The sequence below is a fragment of the Prosopis cineraria genome, unplaced genomic scaffold, assembly GCF_029017545.1.
Source record: "Prosopis cineraria cultivar Desert tree isolate PC_DT_omini unplaced genomic scaffold, ASM2901754v1 PC13, whole genome shotgun sequence".
Classification (NCBI taxonomy): Eukaryota; Viridiplantae; Streptophyta; class Magnoliopsida; order Fabales; family Fabaceae; genus Prosopis; species Prosopis cineraria.
Genome location: NW_026555344.1, coordinates 23,609,841 through 23,617,799, shown reverse-complemented (window position 1 = coordinate 23,617,799; position 7,959 = coordinate 23,609,841). Strand labels below are relative to the sequence as shown.

Genomic DNA, 7,959 nt, shown 5'->3' with positions numbered 1-7,959 from the left:
TGATTAACCATATCATCATCAACAACAATAATACATCAACATCCCACGATTAACATCTATTTGGCATTGGCATGTTCAATCTTTTACCATGCCATATCCCTACTCTATAACTTTTGAGAAATGCCTTGTAACATTGTGAATTTTTAATTCTAAAACTAATTGCTAATAGGGGTAAATTAGTAAATTAGTGAGTAATTAGGATTTTGGATGGTAATTTGATATTTTGACTTGTTAGGATGTTGAATGGATAGGATTGAGTGGAAGCACGGCATTGAGAAGTGAAGCCTTCGAGTATGATAAGAGTTTCCCTCACTGTGTCATACACCATGACATGTGCATCATGAGCCACGACACATGGCATAGAAAGATCCTAAAGGCTATGTGTTCAGATCGTGTAATCTAAAGCAAAAGGAGAGGAGGAGAAAGCTAAGGTTCTGTTAGGGCATCAGATTTCAGAGCCTCGGGAGATTGTTTCCACCAGTCACTTATTGGGTAGTTTTGTTACTGCCTTAAGCTCTAATCCTATCCTAATTTCTCTTAGTTTAAGTAATAGAAAAATTGAATTGGAATGGTTTTAAGGTTTTATTTCTTATCCTTTAAAAAAGATTTTAAGGTTGAATTAAGGTTTTGCAACTAGTTTAAAAAGTTAATGATAAAGTTTTAAGGCTATAGGCTTGTTTTAGCCCAAAGTGGATGATTTAAAAGTGGTAAAGATTTTGACATCAAGGCTACTAAGGGTAATAGAAGTGATTTAAAGGTCAGAACAAGTGGTTAAGTCTTGTACTAGTTAGGAAAGAGGAGGAAATGAATGGTTAGTTATGATTGATAATGATAATGAGTATGTGTGGTCAATTTGTAAAGTGACAAATAGTGCTAATTTATGTAGATTGATAATACGAGTATGCTTCGTTGGTTTAGAAGTGAGCATGGGAACATTAAATAATTGAAAAAAAATACACAAGTAACCTTTCTAGTGATAAACGGTGAGGTAATTGAATAATCGCTCTACCTAATTAATTGTTATAAATGTTTCAAAGTGGATATATATATGTAATATTATCTTTTTGTATTTTGGAACTATGCATGATTTTAAAATGAGCATTTTGCGAATTAAAATGATTTTAGGAATGGTTTCATGAGATTGTATGGGTATATGCATAAATATATGGTAGATACAAACAAGTGGTTTATATGTGAGCATGATCATGTTAGGGGGTAAAAGTTCACCCATAGAGAGAAGTAGTAGTAGAAGTCCATATGACATTATTCTCCTTGGTACCGACAGACAGGTAGCAATGTTGGAGAACATCTCCTTAGTGCCCATATGGGGTACAATGTTGGAGATTTGCACTCCATAACATTTATATGATGCAGTAAGTATTGGAGTAATGATGCCCTAATCACATGTGTGTGATATAGGAAACCATAGTTTGTAAGTGGGACAGAGCACCTTTAGCCAGGTGAATCTACCACTGAAGTGTTGCTTAGTTTAGTGAGTGTATAATTGGCTTAGTGGAGCCTATGATTTTCATCGGGGTGTTGTGGAGATTGGATAGTAGATGATCATACAAGTGGAAGCGACATAATGAAAATTATGTTGTGCAATGATGTGTTTTGGCATTAATATAGGTAAATGTGTTTTCATATAATAGTTTTACTTACTTTTTAGTTATGCTTGTTAATTGGTGGTGGTGAGTTATTCTGTTGCTGAGATTATTATCTCACTTGTGGTTATATTTTTACAAGCACTGATTATAAGTAAGCAAAAGGAAGAATTTAGTTCTAGCATACGGGTGCTATTACTGTGCAATTGAAGAGTGAATGAGTTGTGGTTTGTTTATATATGATGAATTTGGCATTTATTTAACTACAATCCATATTTAATTGAATTAAGTTGCTATATGATGAATTTGCATTGATTTTAATGTGTTTATAGCTTTTAGGAGAATCTTGACCCTATGTGTTATATGTGATGAGATGAGGGTTAAGGTTGGCTATAAATTTATGTGTCCTAGCCTAGACATATGTAAAAGTGGTGATATATAATATATGGGCTAAGTTTGAGTGGTATGTGTGCATATAGATATAATAGTAATGAACATGTGAATATGCTAGCCATTGATTATGTAAAACAATTAAAGGTTATATAAATGGGCCCTATTATGTGTGAAAGGTCAATTTAATGGCCAAATGAATATATATTGATGGCCCTATCTGTAGATTGTCATGACATAAAGAGGGAGCTTGTGGCTTCGTATCACGTGCCAAGGCATATAAACCCTTTCCAAATATGATGTGTTGCTTGTTTCTTACATTGATCGGCGAATTATGTAGCTTAATGGCTTCTGTTGTGCGTTATATTTTGCATTTCAATGATTTCAAATGGTTTTGAAAGATTTTAGGATCCCAACTATTTTGCAAGAAATTATTGATTTTAACTATGAGATGTGATGTAATTTGGTAATATCAAGTGGCAAGGGCATTATTGTGGTGGGTTACACCCCTCGTAAATTTAGTGTTCATGTACCTTATCTACACTTAGCTACCTCTCATTCAAATAGTCCTTACAAGGATAAGAAAACCTTCCATTATCATCTTGCTTTGAGCAAATTCTAGAAACCCCTTAATCTTACATACTCCAGACTCATTCATTTGGCATTTATTCAACTACAATCCATATTTAATTTATCTTCCTAAACTATGACAGAGTTCATAGATTATCACTAAATCAATTAGGATATGGCCAAACAACGAGTTATATATTAAAAAAATAAGAAACAAGCATGCTAACACATTAAGTTAAAATTTCCATTTTTTTGATAATATTTTTTAGAATTGGCTTCCCTCCTATCTAATAAGTAAGAGGGAAGCGAACTCTATATTTTTTGGCCCTTTTCATATAGCGGAAGAGGCAAAATAATAGTTTTAAAAAAAATTCAATAAGGTCTTTAAAAGTTGACTTTCCAATAAATTTACAATTGATTAAAAAAAAACTATATAGCCATGCAATTCCTAAGGGCCTCTAGCCTCCTCTACTAGTGCTCTATCATATTATAGTAAATAAATCAATCATAAAAATATAGTAATTCAATTCAAAGGACACAATAATTTAATTTCTAATGGCACAAACATCCAAGCTCATTGAACTACGATATAAAAAATTATAAAGTCCTTAATGATAAACTTAAAGCAAACATCTAGCATAATCTATTAGCAATTGAGCAGCTCTTTTAAAAAGACAAAACCTCATAAAAAGTATTGATTATCAAGAGGACCACATACAAACACAAACATAAAGCATGGCAAATATTTATTTATCAAAGCATTATCCTTTTTACTAACACTATTGGATAACTACGAAATTAATCAAGTAAAAATGAATATCCAAAACTCATTAAGCAATCCATGATTCATCTAAACATGCATGCATTTCTTCTATTATCCCCAAGCTTATTTTTTTTAATTTAATTTCACAAACACTAGCTTAATTCCTGTTCGTGGTGAACAATAAATACTAGGCATGCTAGAGATGTTGAGTCTCAATTGGTAAGAAAAAAGGTCTCAAGCTCCCTTACCACAGTTCACTTAGATATAAAAAGATATAAGGCTTCGGCAGAATAAGTGTTTAATTTTATTGAAGTACGAGAAATTACAAGTCTAAACTAAAAATTAAATAATAAACTTAAAGGCTAAAAAGTGTAAAATATGAGTCTTTGGTTGAGTGTTAACTACTTTCTTCTGTGTCTTCGTCTTCTATTTATAGTGTCAGAGTGGTGGTAGCCTCTCCCTTAAAACCTAGCACATTTTGCCAAAGAATCAAGAATCTCGTGAAACTTATGGCACGGTCTTCATTCCATGCTCTCCATTTTGGTAATCAGCCCATTTCACCAAGATACTTGGGTGTGAAGTCTATAGATTTTGGCATTATTTGAGATCGTGTCTTTTCGTGCCAATGGTCTAATGTTTGCAATTAATAAGATTTCAGCATGTTTATTTATTGTGGCCTTTATTGAATTTTCAGGCTAACCCTTTTATTTATATTGGGCCTGATGCTTCAGTTAGTTAGCCTAGCTAGCCCTATAACTTACCTGAGCAACATTTCATATTTTAGCCCAAACAATACCCCCGTGTGCTAGTGGTTAATAATGTAAGCCACATGGCACGTTTGAAAAAAAACTAAAACTTTACTTCATTTTTGAGTACCTTTTATTAATATAAACTCATTTCTTTTTATGGTCACTTCTTTTGCCCTTTCTATCGTTATTTGACATTCAAGTATTTGCTCCCTTGCTTCAATCTCCCTTTTGCTCTCAAATGGCTTCCTCTACTTTGGCCGCTACCTCTACTATTGCTCTATCTTCTACATCCACTAAAAGTCTGCCTGATTCTCTGGCAACTATTCAGAATCTTGTTACCCCACTGGTAGGTTTGTGATGGTATGTATTGAGTGGTTAAAACCTTTATTTCACTCAAATTAGTTCCTTATTCTAATAGTTGTTTATTCTCTTTACACGAGGATTCTTCGTTCTATGATTTTGTCACTTTCTGGTAAGTTTTTTTACTTCTCCTATTTAGCCCTTCTATTTTATTGGGGAAATGTGCTAATTGTTCTTTGTTTTTTTTCTCTAGTACTTTACCTTAGAGTTTTCAAATCTCCAATAAGAGCGACATTAGGTACTGACTATATCTCCTAACTTATCTGAAGTGACATCTCCAACTCAACCAAATCCATGACCACTAACCTCCATATGTAACTTGGTCTTGGCCCAAATGACCTCGCCTTTCCCCAAGTCATCCTGTTGAAAGCTTAAGAATTGGCCTCGATCTCCTTATGCTTGGGTCAATTGGGTAAGGTGCTTGAAGTAGATGTATGCATCTCAATGGAAGAAGGTGGGTCTTTACAACCTAATTCAACCGTCCCTAGCTAATATTGACATCCTGATTGAGCTTCTGACAGCCCTCTTAAGTTTTTAGGCTCTGGGCTACAATGCCTTCATATTCAAGTTGAGCCCTATGTCTGTCACCTTATGGGACATTTTCATGTTCTTGGGATTGCCCATCATCGAGGAGGAGAACTTCTATGCAATCTATAACATCCTTGTTTTTAATTAAGTATACATGGATAATTAAGTAAGTTGGTATGATGTGTGGTTAAAGGAGAATAATAAGTGCTTTTAGTTGGAATTTCAAATATAATTTAGGTCAAAAGTGAAATTGGATCACTTGGGGACCAAAAAGTAGAGAAAAACAAGCTAAATAGCCTCTGTGCCACATGCTGCAGTGCGTTGCGGTGCACAAGGCCATCAATCGAGAACTATCTTCTCTGAACCACATGTCGCAGCTTATAGGGACAGGCGCCGTGGCGCACAGTGTGAAATATGTAAAAATAATATGCAAACTGATGCGGAAAACAAAGAGAAAGAAAAGAGAGAATGGAAGAGACGCACTAAGCTTTGCTAAGGTTTACCTGTAGACGATATTGGAAGTATTTTAGAGGCTACAAACATCCAAGATATGTATCATACTCATTAATCTCAATTTCTTCCACATTTATGAGTTTATAGTTAAGGTTTGATAGTAGACGTGAATTTTCAATCCATATGAGTTATGGGTCCAAATTTATTGACTCAAATGGAGTTAATGGAAATAGATTAGAGTATCTAAACTAGTATAAAAAGTTTTAGTGTCTTAGGTTGTTGGTCACCATTGATATTCAAAAATTTCATTAATTATGGTGGTTAGAAGATTGTGATGCCATTAACGAGAATTTAATGGTTCATTAATGTTATTGGGGACTAAAGGTAATTAATAAACCTACGAGATAGGCTCAAACTCTTGTAAAGTAGACTTTGGTGATTTAAAAGTGGAGATTAAGGGTTTAATGTTTAAGTTAGTAATGTTAATGAAATTTAATTTGATTGATTATAGTTTTAGCTCTTGGTCACCTATTTGGATTGAAAATTCAAGCCTGGAAGCTCTTATATTAAAGGGTAAACCTTTGACCCCTTAAAGGTTTAAGATAATCAGGGAAACCCTATTTTAGATAGTTATGTGTTAATTGTAATGTGGATGTTGATTATGTGTTTAAAATGAAAATGTTGACTTCTGAATGAGTACATTATGCAATAAAAACCTTATATTTATCTAATCACTTTGATATGTGTTAAGCATGCTTAAGAGATATCAAAATGAGATTTAAATTTCAAAAAGTGATAATTGATATGAGTTGCATGTTTATGATGTGCATTAAATGAATGGTTGGTATTGGTTTTGATGGAGATGAGTTTTGTGATTGAAAAGGGTTTGTTGATGTGTTATAATTGACAATGAGAATTTATGCTCACTTAGGAAGCGTATGATCGTGAATGTGATAAATAATGAATGAAAATGTAAAAATAAGTGAGTATGTTTATGGCATGATCAATGGGCGGGAGTTTGCCTAGGGATTGAGAGTAGAGAAAAAATTCATATGGTATTTAGGCTGCCTTCCGGTGCACAGGAGTTATAGCCTTGTGCCATAGTTTGTTGAGAGATTGTCATATAGTTCGTTGAGAGACTAGAACTTGGCTATCTCTACTAGTTTAACGAGGAGAATAGCTTAGGGTATGAGACACCCTAGAGATTTGAGAATAGGGGAAGCCATGGTCTAAGAGTGAATCATGTGATCTTTAGCTAGGTTACACCTCACGATTGGTAAGCTTAGATAGTCTAATCACACGAACGGAGCCTTATTTAGTGTTATAGCCCACGGCTTCAATCTAAGAAAATAAGGAAGGTATAAGGTTAGTTAATTATTGCCTAAATAAATATATGACGTGTCACACGTGTTAAGTTGTAGCAAGTCGTGTGAATAATGGGTCATGGTCACATATTTGAGAATATAGTGACATTGCACCTAGTATTTGTGAGATAAGGATATTGTTAATGAGAAATAAAAGTTATGATATGTGTGAGCATGTTTTACGTACTTGATTTTGTTATGCATGTACTGGTTTATGATTGATATATAACTACATAGGGCAGGTTCTACCTTAGCTACTGAGTGGCTAGACTCGCCCCTTTCATTTAACACTTTTTAGGCTCTAACTCTAGTGTGTAAGAAGTAGTATATTCCTATTGTATGCCTCTAAATTAGATTTATTTTGTGTAATAGAATTTGAATGCCAATCTAGCATGCATGCCATCACACTTGCGTTATTTTATTATTACAAATGTTAGATTTGTATTTTAGGCCCTGAATATTTGTATATGTTGATATAATATATATATATATGTTATAGGGCCAAAATACTAGTACAAGTGTAGAAAGGATGATTTAAACATGTTTGGATTGAATTAGATGCAAAGTAATGACAATTTACCTCCCCCTCTATTTTGGGCAAAATGGGGTTGAGGAGTGAATTTTTGTTATATTGTTGTTCTAGTGCTTGTGATGTGTTGTACTAGTAGTCTTAGGTCCAAGGGATATGGTCCGGGTGATAAGAAAGGCTTTTAGCACATGTTGAGGGTTTTGGACACTTATTTTGAATGAAAGTTGTGAAAAGTGGTTAAAATATGTTTGTGTGTTTCTGGTGTGACTGTTTTGGAAGTGAAACTCATGCCATTAGCTAGTTTATGTAAAGAGCTTTTCGTAGACATCTAGATTACATCATTCGGACATCGGACGGAGAATCAAGGCTTAACTGAAGGTCCCTGATTTCGCTATCAAATAACAGCAAAATTTGTTGAATTTTTGTGCAACACGCCATGGCGTGTGGCACAGAGAGCAACATGCCACGGCACTATTTGATAGTAAAATTTGTTGAATTTTTATGCAACACACCATAGCGTGTGACACAGAGAGCAACATGCCACGGCACAGCGTGCACGAGCCATGATACACTACTCTATCACACATTATAAGAGCCAGTTTTTACTTGTTTTCAATTTCTTCGCTCCTCCAAAGTATCTCATACTTAT

The 7,959-nt window shown here is 34.2% G+C and overlaps 1 pseudogene; it reads right to left on the bottom strand.

The window, feature by feature from the left end:
- Nucleotides 1-7,748, bottom strand: part of LOC129289953 (protein TRIGALACTOSYLDIACYLGLYCEROL 4, chloroplastic-like) — a 10,204-nt pseudogene extending 2,456 nt beyond the window's left edge.
- Between the last annotated feature and the right edge of the window lie 211 nt (nucleotides 7,749-7,959).